Here is an 18,515-nt window from a genome sequence, read left to right as displayed (position 1 = left end):
CACTGCCTTCCGTATTTCGTGTTCTAATACGCCTGCTAAGGTTTTAAAAGAAGAAAACTAATATCCTTGGTCTCTAGGAAGTGTACATGCTAGTAACAGTAAGTTATATTTGTCTATCGGCCGATAGATGGCTCGTACATGCGACTAGAAATACAAGTACGCTTTACTACGCTATGGGCGGGAGGCCCTAAGCTTTCGCGCTACGCATTACTACGCTATGGGTGGGAGAGGGTTAATATAACTTGCATCACGTAACATGTGTATTGAGTAGGGGGATTTTTCCTTATTTTGAAAATCATGATTGCCTGTCAATACGGATCATCACCGGGCGAGTTGGCCGTGCGGTTAGGAGCATGCAGCTGTGAGCTCGCATCCGGGAGATAGTGGGTTTGAACCCCACTGCCGGCAGTCCTGAAGATTGTTTTCCGTGGTTACCCATTTTCACACCAGGCAAATGCTGGGTCTGTACTTTAATTAAGGCCATGGCCGCTTCCTTCCCATTCCTAGGCCTTTCCTGTCCCATCATCGCCATAAGACCTATCTGTGTTGGTGCGACGTTAAAAAAAAAAAAAAAGGATCATTATGAAATTCATAACTTCCAACAACTTCAAAGATCGCCTATTAAACTGCCTTCAGTTCATAACATAGAATTCCACATTACCTGTTTGTAACATTACCATATGTCTTCCATGTCGATATATTTTTCCATAACATATTTGCTTTCAATGGGACCTTTCATTATTTCAGGGGTTAACGTGTCATTCATTCGCATGAATAATAGAGCTCTTTCCATTCTTAATTCTTTCTGTTGTTTCAGAGCATTCCTTTCCTCGGTGGTCAGGCTAATCATTAATATTAATTTGTCCTTATTATTCTTGTTTTGCCTCTAGCAATCCAAACATTACCTTTCCACTGCCAGGACTAGCTCTTCATCACTTTCAGAGTCAGTTTGATCCACACATTTACCTTGCTTTTCATCCTGCTGCATCACATGGTATAGTTTTAAATTTGCAGTATTATAAATACTGCTATGGCATCCATCCAAACTTTTAATTTTGTAAGCATTAGTTTCCTAAAATTCTTTGATTCTATAAGGTTCTATATGCAAGTGGGCAAATTTTTTAAAAACGTTTGTGGCTGGGTTAGATATCGCAGGTTTTCTGACAAGAACTAAGTCATCCACCTTCAAAGATTCTTGGAATTTTTGCTGTGATGCCCATTTCAGACATTGATAAGTTTGTCTTCTCATTTGTTCCTTGGAGCTTTTAGTGACTTCTTTACGTGTAGGTCTAGCATTTTTCACTCTTCCTACTTTGGAATTCCAAGAACGTAGTGGATAAATGTCGAAGTGAACAACTGTCCTGTACTTGTGTGGTTGATTCGTAAACTGTGCCTCTGATACACTCTTCTATAACTGAGATAATGTTCAGCCATTTCCAGTGACATTCATGACAATACAGGCGGCAAAACTTGGTGACTTCTTTTATCATTTTATCAACTGGATTTCCAACAAGTTGTACAACTGAACAGAATACATTTTGAATTCCTAGACCTTGCATAGCTTCTTGAAATCCAAGTGAGACAAACTGAGTTCCTCGGTCTGCCAGAATTTGCCTAGGTTTACCATTCTTAGGTATTACATGGTGTTACAGTCTTTTAATAACTTGTTTGGGGTTAGTCCTTGTAAGGATACTTACTCTGAGAAAATATCTAGTCACAGCAATATTCATGTGGCTTTTTTGAGCTGTGGGGAGAAGACCAATTATGTCAAAAGCATACATTTCTTTAGGTTTGTCGGGAAGAATAGAAATGGGTTGATGTTGTTCAAAGCAGAATTATATCTTTCCCTTTGACATGTCACAAATTCTGATGAGACTCCTTACATTATCACAAAGTCCTTTCCATGTGAATGCCTCCTTGATGGTAGCTGTCACTTTCTATACCTCCATGAAAAGTAATGCGATGCACGTGCCAAATAAGTTTTTTGTGTAGTTCCGCCAGAGCAACAATACGTAATCTACTTTGCTCTTTATTGATCAGTTTCATAAAAATTCCATACTCATATTCAGTCTTCCTTTTATCTTTGATAAGTGTTGCAGGTTTCTTCTGTACAACATGTATAATGTTTGCCAAAGTAGGTCTCTTCTTTGAAGTTTGTGAAGTTCTCTCAGTCTTTCCAGACATTCTTCTTCTGAGAGAATAAGCTTGAGATAATGTATGGTCTCCCTTCTTTCCGTAGGTTTTGACTCAGTATGTCCGCTAGCCTATTATTCACATAACAGGAATTAATTGAGGGATGTTCCACCATTGAACACAATATATAATACATAATATTTATTAAGTGAAAACCAGTTTCAATTCTCTTGGAATCGTCATCAATTCACAGTAAATAAATAAATCAAAGGATCTTAACAACAATCAACATGAAATCTGCCTTTGAATACATTTGAAATGGTTGACATGGGTAATATTACATAAAACATTAATATTTAAGAAATGTCCTAGGATCCAGGTCGCAGGTAACTTCAGTGTGTTTGCACAGTGTTGAACAGAGCTTTAAGATAATGCATAAAAACTTGAAGTTGAGGAATACTGTGAGGTTCTGATTGGTTACTGTGGATATAATAAACATACATTAAAATATTCAAATATTTGTAGTTGAATCGTCGATGGATGGTAAAAACATGTATCAAACTTGACGGACTTGTGAAGTGCTGATGTTAATACAATTTGTAGTTAAAACAATTAGCTGAGGAGTTGGGGAAACATCCTTGGTTGTAACATCTGCTTGGTTGTTGAAACTGTCACTGTTATTGTCGTTGAAGTAAAAATTGATTGATAGTATGCCCTTGGTTGTATGGCACAGTATCTTAAAAGGTGGATGAGGAAGAAGAAGAAAGAAAGAAAAAATGAGAAGTAATATGTGTATTCGGATATAATTATTGGATACTTACTTCCTTATTCCTCGTTCTCATTAACCTGCCACTCGAAAGGTAGGAGGTACACTGCTCGTCTGTGTCTGCGTTCTAACCGACAATGTCCTCTAGGCTACCAAACCAGCCCTTTGGACGATGGGCAGAAAAACCTTACACACCTAGGAGGAATGCTCCCAAATGAGAAGGTTGGTAGTGCATTCGCCCCTGAAGGGAGATAAAGCGAATACAAGAAAGAGCAAGAGAAAACATAGTCAAAACCAACATAATACATTTAAAAATAACCCAAAGGGAGAAAAATACACACCAGAAGCAGAGAAGGGAAGCGGCTTAAGGCCGTAGTTACAATTACCAAAAGAGACAGTGGCAGTGCTCCGTTGAAAACGGTGAATGAAAAACACCACCTTGGTGACATAAAGTAACTTTCATTGGTACTGAATGAGATGTAACAACTTCAAGAAAAAAAAGGACCCAAATTGAAGTCAAATTTGAGTAAAACCTAGGATTAATTCAGAAAAGGAAAAAAAATGTTGTCCAGAAAATAAATTCGATATCATGTTGGAATAAAATTAAATGTAAATAGTAAAATAACTTACAACTAAATCAGAAAATATTTTGATATCGATTAACTGATAATAAATAAAAGATTTCCAACCAATAAATAAGAAAATATGTTGATATTGATTAACTCATTAAAATTAAAGAAAATATGTTGATATTCATTTAACTGATAATAAATAAAAGATTTGCAAGCAATAAATTAGGGGGGAAAAAAGGAAAATATTGACCTCCATACCTTTCTACCAGAAGTTACTAATAGCTAATATAAAATGTGATCGATCACCAGAATAAAATAAACCAAACAAACTTTTAGTTTCAGTAAATAAGATTACTGTTCAGTTAGATGCTAAGGAGATCACTTTGTCTTCGGCACCTCGAGTAATTAATACCATTACCACCAAGGGGCTGTTCCCAAGATAAGTAAAAATTTAACGGAGAAATTTGCACACACGCCGCAACCAAACGAAAAGATAGTTCATACTTTAAAAATGGATTAACGAAAATCAAACATAGTCAACAAGATACACCAAACCAAAAATATTTACAGAGAACAACTCAAAGCACGCGTATCGGTTCACTCCATCCAATTCCCAAGAGCAATCCAATCAGCCGGGCTGAGTGGCTCAGATGGTTGAGGCGCTGGCCTTCTGACCCCAACTTGGCAGGTTCGATCCTGGCTCAGTCCGGTGGTATTTGAAGGTGCTCAAATACATCAGCCTCGTGTCGGTAGATTTACTGGCATGTAAATGAACTCCTGCGGGACTAAATTCTGGCACCTCGGCGTCTCCGAAGACCGAAAAAGTAGTTAGAGGGACGTAAAGCAAATATTATTACAATCCAATCAACATCCTGTTGCTAACGTAACCGAAAACAACGCAAAGCCTCCTTCCCTTGCGAGGAGAAAAATAAAGGGCCGTAAGGAAAAATAACCCAAAAACCCCAGGAGAACAGAAAACTTACCAAACAGAGCAGAAAAGCACACAGAATTACAAACCCAGAAAGAAAAGCCACCTTGGTTCACACGAAAATATTACAATACTGGCCAGAAATGAACATTATTAATTTTAAAATTAAATTTTCGAAACCAGTCCACCGTGCATTTTCCACGCTCCGAAGAATAATTGGTTAAAAGAACCAATCTTTTGAAACACATTAGCTCACATGACGCCAAGTCCGAGTTTAATGATATCATCATCATCATCATCATCATTATTATTATTATTATTATTATTATTATTATTATTATTATTATTATTATGCTCATCCTGATGAAAGTACATCAAACTTTTCTTCACGGGGTATGAGAAAATAATAGCACAGGTATGTACCTTTTTCAGACATTACACTTTAGGAAATCCAAACCTGGTCATTGTTGATAGTGTTCACCACGAGACAACTGAACTTAATCTCGCCACAAAGAATCCAGAAGAAGCTTTCACCAAAAATAAGATATTTACTGAAAATGGTAGGAGGTCAACCACAAGCTCAATGGGGAAACATCCCCGTTAAAGGGAAATTCACCCAGGTTTTAGTGTAAAACACCATGCCATTGCATAGCAAACGTTTCCACTTCTACACATCATGGCTTCTCGATCCCAACTGACGCCTTGGCATGCGGGCTCAGAGCAGTCACACCAGGTAGCTCCCCACACGTGCGCAGCTAAGCGGATACATTGCACTAACTCAGTACAGGAGCGAACGCCGCATTACGTAAAAAAATTAAAGTACATTAGCATAAAGCCTTTTGACACTAATTTCTATAGTTATAACACCAATCCAAAAGGTCGTTGGGGAGGCTCAATACTGTTGATACTGTCACAGCGTGGAACTTATTGCTGGCTTTGAAAGCAGGTGAAGGGGTGAAGGAGGGAGGTGTCTTGCTTTGGATTGACTGTGGTGCAGAAGGGATGCGAGAAAGTAGGGGAGTGATCCGTTGTTACGCTGTTCTACCTAGATACGTCTTGAGAATAAGGGGGTGGATGGCCTTGAGAAAACAGACATACTTTACAAGGCCTCGAGAAAACAAACATACTTTACGAGGCCATCCACCTCCTTATTCTCAAGAAGTATCTATGTAGAACAGCGTGACAACAGATCACTCCCCTACTCTCTTGGATCCCCTCCACAGCCCCCCCCCCCCCCGCTCATTCAAAGCCAGCAATAGGCTCCTTGCAGACACATACAAGGAGTGCACACCTCCTACTTTTCTAGCAGCAGGTTAACGAGAGCGAGGAATAAGGGAGTAAGTACTCCAATAATTAAATCTGAACACACACATTAGTTCTCATTTCTTTCCTTCTTCTTCTTCCTCAGACATCCACCTTTTATGATACTGTGCCATACAACCAAGGCCATACCATCATTCAACTTTTACATCAACAACAATAACAGCGACAGTTTCAACAACCAAGCAGATGTTATAAAACAATGAAGGATGTTCCCCCCAACTCCTCAGCTAATCCTTTTAACTACAAATTGTATTAACATCAGCACATTACAAGTTCATCAAGTTTGATACATGTTTTTACCCTCCATCGACGATTCAACTACTAATATTTGAACATTTTAACATACATTTTTATATCCACACTAACAAATCAGAACCTCACAGTATTCCTCAACTTCAAGTTTTTGTGCATTGTCTTAAAGCTGGTCAACATTGTGCAAATGCACTGCAGTTATCTGTGACCTGGATCCTAGGATATTCTTTAAATATTAATGTGTTTTATGTCATATAACCCATGTCAACCATTTTAAATGTATTTAAAGGCAGATTTCATGTTGATTGTTGTTAAGATCCTTTGATTTATTTATTTACTGTGAACTGATAATGGTTCCAAGGGAATCGAAACTGGTTTTTACTTAATAAATATTATGTATTATATATTATGTTGAAAGGTGGAACATCCTTCAATTAAGTCCTGTTATATAATTTATACGTCAACACAGAAATGAAAATCATAACTTATGATAGCCTATTATTCTTATCTGGACATTGCTCTATCTCGAGGTCACAAAGCTGTGTGAAAAAATCCATCGAGTCACTCGTTCACCAGCCATTGCTGCTTTCAAACCCAATACCAGTGCTTTATGATCAGTCCTAACAATGATGTGATACCCATAGATAATCTTTCACTACTGCTGAAGAGTATACATGATAGCTAACAACTCTAGCTCAGTTGGTGGTGAAATTACATGTATGTTTCCTTATCTTTCTACTTAGGAATACCAAATATGCCCTTTATTTTCTAAATCTTCTCAGTGTAGGACAGCTCCTAAGCCAATATTTATTTGACGCATCATACTGAATAATAATGTTGTTTCCAAAATTTGAGTACCCCAATTCATATTATGTGAAATCAATTTCTTCATATTGAGAAACACCTCTTCACAATCTTCATTCTGTTTCAAACAGTTGTTCATTTTTAGTACATCTTGCAATGGAGCCACAACATCATTGTATCCTGGACGATGAATAGCAAAAACTGCGTCACTCCAAGGAACTCATTCATTGTTTCATTCTTATTCTCATTGTTTCATTCATTCTCAAAGGTCTCTGAAAGTGACATGGCTTGAATTTTAATGAGGCTTGGATGGAATCTACTCCTATCTGTAATATGTCTCGTGAACAATATCTCGGGCTAACAAAATTTTTACTTACTGAGGTTCACTTTAAATCATGCTTCACTCAAGTTTTTTCCATTTTTTCTAGTTTCACTAAATGAACATCAAATGTTATGGTAGCAAGGATGTCATCCATGCAACTAGTAATGAATTTCCTGACTTCTGAAGTTAAATTTCTATCCAGTGCTAGTATCAGGGTGGCCCCAGTGTTACGTAAACTGAACAGTAGTCTGCAAAAGACGACGTCTGTGTTGTTGAGCTTGAATCTCTTAAATAATTTAGACATATGCTCCAACATCATATGATGGTATGATAACATCAAGTCAAGACTTGAAAAGTATTTCATGTCCTTGTAACTTCTAAGAACTTCGTTGATTTGAGACAATTGGTTGTATTCCGGAATGAATTTTTCATTGAGTTGTCTGGCATCCAAACATATTCCCAATGATCCATTGTTCCTTTTTATTACCACCAAATTATTTACATATGGAATAGGCGTCTTTATTGTAATCCCATTCTCTAGCATCTCCTGATTAATGATTCTAAGTTCAGAGGAATATTTTTCTGCAATTGGATACAGTTTACACTTGAAGAGTGTCCAATCATTAACTAGAAATTTGTGTTGGAAATTTGAGATCTGCACTGGTTTTTCCTTGGATATATTAGCGTATTGAGATAAAATTCTGAATAATGCATCTTCCTGATGTTGGTATGATGACCATTTACTTCATATTTGTCCTCAATTTTATCCAGATTGTATGGAGCTTCTTCAACGCACTCTTCCATTTCCATTCCCTCAAAGGTTCTTAATCTGGTATCTTCTAATGCCTGATCCATTGGATATTTACAATCTTCGACCTCATGACTTCCAATTGTCACATGTTGTTCATATGATCCCTCTCCATTGAGATGTGTTCTCATTAAATGTCCATTTATGATATTTCCACATGGTTGCTCATATGAAATTTGCTCCCAGTATTAAGTTGTATTTTGTCAGATTCATCACTGTGAATGGGTGTTCAAATTTCCTTTTGCCAGTTTCGATCCTCAGATATGTTTATAGTCTGCAATTAATTGATTCATATGGAATAATCCCTCTGATCTTGACTGAAATCACTGGAATTACTCTTTTGTTTTTAATTTCTTGGAATAAGACGTTTGAAATAATACTGCTTTGTCCAGTCTCAATTATTGTTAGATGCCCATCATATTTATTCTTACTATTATAATGGTAAACTGAAACATAATTTATATCTAGGGATTGTAATTTTCTCCATTAAGTTAGCTGATTGGACTTCCCATGACACAATCTGAGCTATGAACGAACCACTCTGTCTTAATGTTGTCAACCCAACTTTCCTGACATGTATTATTTAGGTTTTTTTCACCTCCTTATCAGAATTCTTCATCTGTGTTCTTGAAAAGGAAGACTCTCCATGTCAGTACATCTCTAGTTTTGCTCTGACATCTGACGGCTTGTTTCCATCATTCTTTATTCTGAGTTTCCCATCTGAGACCTTCCACATATTTCCAATTGTCTTAGTCCCTGTCATGCATATTCATAGGCTGACCTGAACGATACATTTGGCGTCGTTTACGACCCTGTCTATACATACATACATATCCAACGTCATTACATCTTAAGCGATGGGTCGGTGAACGAGGCTTCTCCACCAGTTGCGGTCTCTGAACTTCTCTCCTTGGATGCTTTCCAAAGTATGTCCTCACTGTTGAATGTCAATCTTCACCATGTCCCTGTACCTGAGTCTTTGTCGCCCTCTTGGTCTTCTGTCTTCAAGTTTTAGATCATACATTTTTTTGGTAATCTGTTATCTCCCATGCGTCACATATGTCTATACTGTCTCAGTCGCTGCACTGTTATTCTGTCCTGCACTCTTACAATTTGAGCCTGCTTGCGGATTTCCTCATTACAAACTCTTTCCCTCCGTGTTTTCCCGATCATGCTACGGACAAATCTCATTTCTGCTGCCTGGATTCTACTAACATCTTTATTTCTCATGGTCCATGTTTCGGAACCATAGGTCAGGATTGGTACATAATAGGTTTCATATATGACTCTCTTACATTTTGTTGTTTTTTTCTTGTTCCATGTTATGTCTTTAACTATTTTGTAAAAGTTGCTACCTGCCTGAATTCTGTGGTAAATTTCCTTTTCTATAGAACCAGTATCAGAGATAACACCTCCAAGATATTTGAATTGATGGTTCATCTGTAGCTGTTTCCCCTCCATTTCAATGTGTCCCATTGGTTGTCTGTATCCCTTCATGACCATAACCTCACTTTTCTCTTGGCTGAAGGTGAGTCCATATTCTTTAGCAGCTTCTGTCCAGGAGTTTATTTGTTCTTGAAGGTCTTCTTTAGAGTCTCCCCACAAGCATATATCGTCCGCGAACAAGATAACTTTCAATTTCTTACCTCCAGTGGTTTGGTGAACTTTTCTCTGAATCTCGTTCATCACAGTGATGAAAAAAAGAGGAGACAAAACACCACCCTGTCTTAACCCAGATTTTATATCAAAGGTTTCAGTCATTCCTACAGGTGTTTTGACTTTACTTCGGGTATCTTCATACAAATTCTTGATCCGGTGTATCATGTCATCCTGTATTCCAATTTCTTCAGTGTTTCCCACACCTTCTCTCTCTTCACAGCATCAAATGCTTTCTTGATATCCAGAGAGGCCAACCACAAATCTTGGTTGTGTTCATAGTATTTTTCCATTAACTGACGGACTATAAAGTTTAAATCAGTTGTTGATCTCCCCTTCCTGAACCCATACTGTTCTTCGAAGAGGTTCTCTTCAATAAGGGGTCTGATTTTACTCTCTATAATTCTTTAATGAAGTTTACCAACTTGAGGTGTTAAAGTGATGCCTCTATAGTTGAAACATTTCTTTCTATCTCCTTTCTTGAAAATTGGAATTATGATGCCTGTTTTCCAATCGACTGCTATGTCCCCTTCTTTCCAGATTACGAAAGAGTCTGTGCTTCCAATGTTTTCCAGAAATGCATATAGCCTTCATCATTTCTCCATTAATTTCATCAGCCCCTGCTTATTTTCCAGTTTTGATGTATTTCCAGGCATATTGTAGATCACTCCATGTTAAGTCTAACCCGTTGTCAGAGGCAGGCTTGCATGAGATAGTACCGGTACTTTTTTTTGTGTAGGCTGCATGTAATTCCCATTTAGCAATTCATCAAAGTAAGTCCTCCATGTCTCTTTTGATCTTGTCATCTTCAGTGATCAGATTTTCACTATCATCTCTTAGGTATTTGGAGTGTTCTTTATCTCTTTTTCTGTTTTTCATCATCTCATATGACATTTTCTTATTACCATTAACATCTTCTTTCAATTCATTACTCCACTTATTCAACCACTTCTCTCATTCTTCTGTAACAACTTGTTTTGCTTGTTTTTTAGCAACCCTGTATAGTTCCTCATTATGGTCTGTCCGGTCCTTGAAATATTTTCTGAACATGTTGTTCTTGTTCAGGACAGCAGTTTTTGTTCTGTCATTCCACCATGGAGTTTCCTTCCACGTAAACATGCAAGTGTGATTTTGTTTAGTTAAACATAAGAGAACATGATGATTATCCACACTATGGGAAAAACACAAATTAAGAAACCAAAAAACACGACATGACAAGTATGGATGCATCGAAGGATAGTGCAAGATGCTCTTGTATCTTTTTACTGCACTTTGTGACAGTAATAGTGTTATACAGACTGAGTGTTATTTCAAATTGTTGTTGTTGTTGTTGTTGATGATGATGATGATGATGATGATGATGATGACAACCTTCTTTTATCTGCAACAGACCATGGAACTAAATCTTTAAATATTGGCATCTCTGTCTGTGTTCATTGCCTCTGTGCTCACAAGTTCGAGACGTAGATCTGAATGAGGAGATAATTACTGAAATAAGTGAAATTACTGAAATAAATGCTTGTACTGCACAACAAATTTGCAGCAAAAGCATACATTGGAAATAATAATTACTGAAATATGTTCCGAATACATTATTTTACAAGAAAAGTTAGAAATGATACTGGGTTCATAATTCTTTTAGAAGGCGAGTTTCACATATTATTTGGTCGGCTATGAAATGACTAACATAAATTCGTAAGACATTTTTGAATGAGGTGATGGTTGTGGTGATTATAGTTTTGAGAGGAGGTACAATTTGGTAAGCACCGTGCACTAACAGTAATGAGAGGGAGAATTGAAGAGGTCTGACACTTCCAAAAATGAAGGTATTGGCGCAAGGAAGGGAAGGACCATGAAGGGCGGTAAAAATGAAAAACCCACTAGGCCTTGGAGGCATAAAATGTCGGGGTTGGAAAAGAACAAGACTTGATCAAGGGAGGTTGGGTAGGGAATACAAAGGTGAGGAGTGTGACACAGTCGATAACACGTTAAGTAGTGCCGAATGCCATTGGCATTGCTGTCCAGAATCAGAGTACTCCATAGAATACTCTATATCCACCCAGAAAATGCTAAGAAAGTTGTGTTGGCAGTCTGTATTTTACACAACTATTTACGCAATGACGTGCCAGCAGTATATTGTTACAAAGACAGTAGGATAAGTTCCGAGCAATTATTGTTTGCTCCGCTACCATAAGTTGGGGTCCATGGAAGTTTCGAGGCTACAAGGGTCAGGGCTACATTTTGAGAATATTTCATTAATGGCAGATTGATGATGATGATGATGATGATGCTGCTTGTTGTTTAAACGGGCCTAACATCGGAAGTCATTGGCCCCAATGGCAGATTGGATCCCTGCACATGGGTTACTATGGTGAAAGGAAAGTGCGACTAATTAGTGAAAACACAAAGATGTAAGTGAACCGTATGTTTCATAGCGTTTTAATCATCTTATTTTCAGCACTATACGTGTTACAAAATAATGCCAGTTTAAACAGTGCAGTGTTAATCTTATTTGCAGTACTTATGCTAGACTACTGGTAAAGAGATTCTTCACCATTCATTCTGGATGGTATACTTACACCAGGATCATACGAGTTGAGAGGGGGGAGATTGCCAGGTGCAAAAAATGTGATGGATAACGAAATATGCGGAATTCATGTTAGAGAAATGACTTTTCGCTATCTCCTTGTTTCCCTGCATTTGTTCCTTTCAAAGAATTTCTAATTTCTTGTTGTTAGCAATGCTGAAAATTTCCTGCTTAATTTCTGTTCATTTCTGGGTCATTTTCAGCATTGTTTCAGATATGTCATCAAAGAACGTAGTCATTTTCCTTTTGGTTTGGTCCAACAGCTGCTGAATTGTGATCTTTGATGAAATAAACTGATTTTACATTGTTGCCAAATCAGATGTACATGCAGATGATATCTGTGGTGCTGCTGTTTGATGCTTTAATTACACATTTGATACTGATAGAGATGAAGTTGATTGTTGTGTTGAATTATCTGCATTATCAGATTCATATATCCCTTGTATGACCGTAGCGGTCGTGGTACATACGCAGTCCAGCTGTACATCACCCCTACAGGCAATCGCCTACTTCATGCCATTGTCCAGCTCTCACAACATAGACAAGGGGTTGGCCTTGTGGGAGGCAGTGATCACTTGAGGAAATGCTTAACCAGTGCCGGAACTTCCTGCATCTCAAACTTAACGAAACATGCCACTTCTGTTAACGTGCGTTTGATCATTGATCCAACATGATCATCATAAATGAGACAAGCATCTGTCTTAAACGAACGACTGGACCCCAGAGCCCCCTTATTGCAATATTACCATCAATCTGGACCCCCGAGAAAAATAATTGAAGACCACTGCTCCATGCCTCGATACCACTGGCCCTTTTCAGAGCCAAATAAATCAGTCTGTAGAAACTGTTAAGTATGCAACCTTGCCGAATCCTAGGCAATTGGCGGTTGGAAAAAGAAAAGGAGAGAAGAAAAACAGTATTTAAAAAATAAATTGGGATTCAACCTCCGTATCCTCAAGCACTGTCCTCTATCAAATTTCGTACTGTACCCCTGCCAGTAGAGCTATTGGGAGGCTTGACGTGTAGCAGACAGTTGCCAGCAAATACAATACCTTTTTCTGGTCTGTGTGTGCACCTCCCATTGTAAGATGCATGTTCTTTTTATTTGTGCCCATTTTACAGGTTTATTTGGGATATTCCCGTAATGAATAAGTAATGGCACTTATGATTCCTGCTGTCTTCTAATCCATAGCACACATCTCTTTATATTACTCTGGTTTAGGGAGAGGCTGATGTATTCCAGAATTTTTTTTAATGCAACAGGTTGCAGAGAACTGGATCGCAAAGGCCAGATAGACCACTGAGTATATTTACAGTATTGTTTACATTGCGTAAACACACACTCTCTCTCTCTCCCTCTCTCTCTCTCTCTCTCTCTCTCTCTCTCTCTCTCTCTCTCTCTCTCTCTCTCTCCCTCCCCCTCTCTCTCTCTCCTGCAGACGTATTTATGTTAGCAATCCACAGTCGAGGCCAGTGACCTGAAATCAATCCACCTGGTGCGCTGGAGGTAACACGTGAAGCCAGAGCTGGTTCCAAGATAAGTACAGAAAACTCTCTCAAATTTATAGTGAAAATAGCGGACTTCTTCATTTATATAATTCTCACACTTGTTCATAAAGTCACCAATTCCCAGTCATTGACAAGCTTATACAACATAAACAATATTGTACATGTATATGCATGGTTTGATCTGAGGATGTTCTTGTGGAAAGAAACCTATCATTCTGTTACTAATAGTTCTTTTCACAGGTATTTTAAAGCATTCTAAGTTTTTATTCCTTGTTTCAACAGACAGGAAAACTTAAAATTCTATGTTATTTGAGAAATAGCTATTGATTGGATGGAAATTAATAGGTCTATTAAGCATGTTCTTAAGATTGCAAGGGGTGTCTTGTAGTCATGGTGGAACAGCTGAGCAGAAAGTTCTGATGGGGGAAGTGGTTGATAGTGTGCTTTATGGGTTGGTGCTTGCTGATTAAATTAGAATGGATTGTTATAGCTGGCGTACATAGCCAGGTTTGCTATTTAGAAGTTATTTAGATGTTTTTATATTTTGTAGTGGAGGCCTTGGTGGGAATTTGATTGTACCATTAGCTCCCTTTACATGTCAATATCTACTGCATTATAAGTCTTACATTTTCTCACTTTTCAGAAGTTGACTACTTTTAATGGAACCAGCAATTTTTGGAGCATAGCACTAAATGCCCCGGATCCAGCTGTTACATTTATAACACTTTATGAATTAACAGGAAGCAATCAAACAATGTGTTCGTACTGTAACATGGAAGATAGTATTGTACATCATAATAGTTGCTGTTAAATTTGGCATTAATAAAATATTCCAATCTTGGCCTGAAATATAAGACAACCTTGAATGTTTGGAAGGTATTTACAAGGAAAATTAAATAATGAATGTACCGTATTTCATGGCATAATCGTTGCACTTTTTATACCAAAATTTTCGAAAAAAAATTGTAGGGTGCGACCATTATACGATGAATATTTAATACCAGTATATGTATTTATAACTAAATTGTATTTGATACAAATTTAAGATGCACGTAATACTCGCGTTTATACATCAAAATAATTAAAATAGTCTAAAACAAAATTCATAATTTTTCGCAACAATTCGGCGAACGTTTTTCCAACCTGAAAATAAAAATGAACGTATTAAGTTAATTTGTCATTAATTTGAGTATTAAAGTTAAAATATTACACTTGCAAAAAATTATCGCTTTGTTGTGAAATGCGGACTTACCGGTACGCAATTTATTCCAAATCTTCGGTGTCGCTATCGCAGGTTTCGCTATCTGATGCGCCGTCCTCGCCTCTGTTAATACCAGTATCAGATTCTTCGTCTCCCTGCCACACTGCGTCATCTTCGGAACCGTCTAGTGCATTCGAAATCCCAGTCCTTTTGAAGCTCTTGGAGACTAGTTCAGGTGGTATAAGATCCCAACTCTTCTTCACCCACGAGCATAACAAGTCCAAGGGTGGACGCCTGATATTTTCGGCGGGCGTCAATTGCTGATCGCCGCTCATCATCCACTCGTCGTAAAATCGACGTAAGTGGTCTTTAAAGGGTTTATTAACACATACGTCTAGTGGCTGCAAAGCAGATGTTAGGCCACCGGGAATGACTATCTGTCGTGTCTTATTTGTAGTGAGAATTTGCTTCACTTCGTTCACGAGGTGACCTCGGAAACTATCTAAAACAAGCAGAGCTGGTTGTTTTAGTAGTGCACCATGTCTTCTATTCCACACAGTTTTAACCCAGTCCAGCATGAGTTCTACGTCCATCCAACCCTTTGGTTGCACTCGTACATGAATTCCACGGGGAAACTGTATATTCTTAGGCATCGTTTTCCTCTTGAAAATGATGTAAGGCAGCAACTTTCTCCCGTCAGCTGTAATGGCTAGCATTGCCGTGCATCGCAACTTCTCACTACCGTTGGTTTTCATTAATACACTCCGTGATCCTTTTAGTGCAATAGTGCTGTTGCGAGGCATATCAAAAAAGATTGGAGTCTGATCGGCATTACCGATTTGAGAAAGCAAGTACGAAGTTTCCTTGCGCAAACGTATGACAAATCGGTGAAAATTTACAATCTTGTCCGTGTAATCAGCAGGCAACTTTTGGCTTAGTGTTGTTCTCCTTCGCACTGACAGATTGTGTCGTCGCATGAACCCCTTAATCCACCCACAAGTCGCCTTAAACTGAGTTACCGGTATGTTGTGTTTGCGCGCTATCTCCTGTCCTTTAATTTGTAATATTTCTTATGATACATTGCAGCCATTCTTACATATTTCACTGACGTACCTAAACACTTCTTCGTCAATTATAGGAAACTTCGCTGTTTTAGGACCTCTAAATGCGCGTCTAGAAGGGTTTGTGCTTTTTAGCTTGTTTTTTACTTTCCGCCAGTCACGCACCAACTTTTCACTCACAGAAAATTTTCTTTCTGCAGCTCTGTTCCCGTGCTGTTCAGCGAAGGCAATTACGCTTAGCTTGAAGCCCGCAGAATAGTTTCTATATTTACCCATAATCGCTTATAAATGCTTCACACGTTAATGTTTTGCGATATAAATGACTTTCCGTAATTGTTCACTATTAAAACAAATTATTTCTGCAAACACCCAAAAGACAAATTAAAAACTTAAATTCTCACGCACACATGTCTACAGTAATCACGTAAATCTGAAACAAATAAATGCATCTGTGATCTGTCCATTCCAGAGCAGCCAGTACTGTTAGGCAGCAAGGAAGCATGCAACAATTTATCAGTTTTAGCTCGTTGGTTGCGACACACTACTGCGCTTGCGCAAAGCTCGCAAACCGGAGCTCTAGCTAGCGCGGTGTAGATCTACTGTATAGTTGACTGTATTCCGAGACGTCAGTAACAAACATTCATTTTTTTCAATTTCTTTTAAACATACGGTAATTAGGTTAATATTTCTTCCCAGTTATTGATGATTTTACATTACATTACTGACGAGTTTATAAAATAAAACTTTAATAGCATTGGATAATAATTATCTTGACTGCTTGGATAAAAGTTTTCATCCCATGCCCGTACACTTATGACGTAGTAGTAAGATAAGAGTCTAGCGATGACAACTGAGACATCGTAAATAATTCGGCTGAATAATTCCGTGGAAATCTGCGTTATTGTCTTGGATTTCACTTTGTGCGCAATAACACAGGAGCCGGCCCCATGGTGTAGGGGTAGCGTGCTTGCCTCTTACACGGAGGCCTCGGGTTCAATTCACGGTCGGGTCAGGGAATTTTACCTGTATCTGAGGGCTGGTTCGAGGTCCATTCAACCTACCTAGCCGGTATTTCCTGGCGACGTTGCCGATAAGCGATAACTTACAGCCTTACGTATTTCAAATGGGAACTCATAATATGTAGGTGGTGAATAAATAGTACACTGTCTCGCGACCACGTTGTCAAACTGCCGATAGCCTACTGGTAATCATAATATGTAGGTGGTGAATAAATAGTACACTGTTTCGCGACCACGTTGTCAAACTGCCGATAGTCTACCGGTAAGCCATGCGTCGTACATATACCGGTATTATTTATTTATGCGTTGTGCAACATGTCGCAAACGTGACTGTGTTGCCAAATTGCCCATAAACCATGCACGTATTTAAATTGCGCATTCATGTGCAACTTACGTTGCAGTTCCATTTACCTTTTAACCAGATTAGTGAACAAAATTTGGACGTGCGACGATTACGTAATTAAAGGTTTAAAGCCCGATTTTTGTATTGAAAATAAAGGATGCGACGATTACGCGGTGGCGACGATTATGCCGTGAAATACGGTAATTACATTTTTAATCTGGCATAACTCAGACAATTTAATAAGCCCTAAAGTTGATGTATGATCAAATGTTTTATTAGTTGAAAATATTGTAGGCTTCCCTTAGTTTTATTATGTAAATCTAGGTGACCAACTTTATTGACATAATTTGCCAGCAGCCATTGCACAGTAGTAGAGCAAATGCCACAATAAGCCCTAAGATGTAATAACAAAAGTTTTATTTTAATATATTGTTGGCTTCTTTCAGTTTTATTATACAATGCTAAATGACAACCAAATTTATTAGCATGAGACACTATCACATCCAAGGATTCTAACAGCAGTAAACCAACTAAAGTAGAGCTCAAACCTCTTGACGTTTCGTGGGCGCTAATCACATGCAGGTACAAGCACAATGTTATGTCGAAGTGCCGGTGTATGCTGCGGAACAGAGCTGCGTTGTATCATACTTCAGAAATATTGTCAATGGAAGTGCTGCTGAACTGGTTCCGTGAAAAATTATAGGGTCTTTGCATTGTCATTCAGGTTCCAAAATTGAAAGTTGGTAAAAGGTAGTGTAAGCAGTTTTGTTAGTGATCCAATAGTGCAGAAAGTGACATGAATTATGTCAAAGAATAATTTTTGCCTCTAAGAAAAAGATTTAAATGTAGGACTCGCCTTCCTTTTTCAATTATACTAAGCATAGGTGGTAGTTAAGATCAAGCCACCTAGGAGTCATTAGTTTCTATTTTGCCTCAACAGAGGGTGTAAGACATGTTATTCCTAATTTCAATGGCGCATAAAGTGATGAGCTTATTTGTTGTGAAATATGGGTGATCAATAAGATGAAAGCTTCTAGAACTCACTAGTATACACATTTTCCATGAATGCTTGATACATGCCATGAAAATGCTATTTCACTATAGTAATGTACAGAGCGTGTGTGTATGACACACTGCTGTAGTGGCTGTTAAGTGCGAGTATACACGTGTATGTAAAACTGGCTTGAGAGACTAACTGAAGTGGCAAATACACCCTCTGTACACACGGTGT

General features: G+C 38.1%; 1 protein-coding gene across 1 annotated transcript in view; it reads left to right on the top strand.

Annotated features, from left to right (window-relative positions):
- Positions 1 to 18,515, top strand: part of Slik (Sterile20-like kinase) — a 733,683-nt gene that overhangs the window by 459,354 nt on the left and 255,814 nt on the right. The window lies entirely within an intron of this gene.

Source organism: Anabrus simplex, chromosome 1 (genome assembly GCF_040414725.1).
Source record: "Anabrus simplex isolate iqAnaSimp1 chromosome 1, ASM4041472v1, whole genome shotgun sequence".
In the NCBI taxonomy this organism is placed as follows: Eukaryota; Metazoa; Arthropoda; class Insecta; order Orthoptera; family Tettigoniidae; genus Anabrus; species Anabrus simplex.
This window is presented reverse-complemented; position numbering and strand designations above follow the sequence as displayed.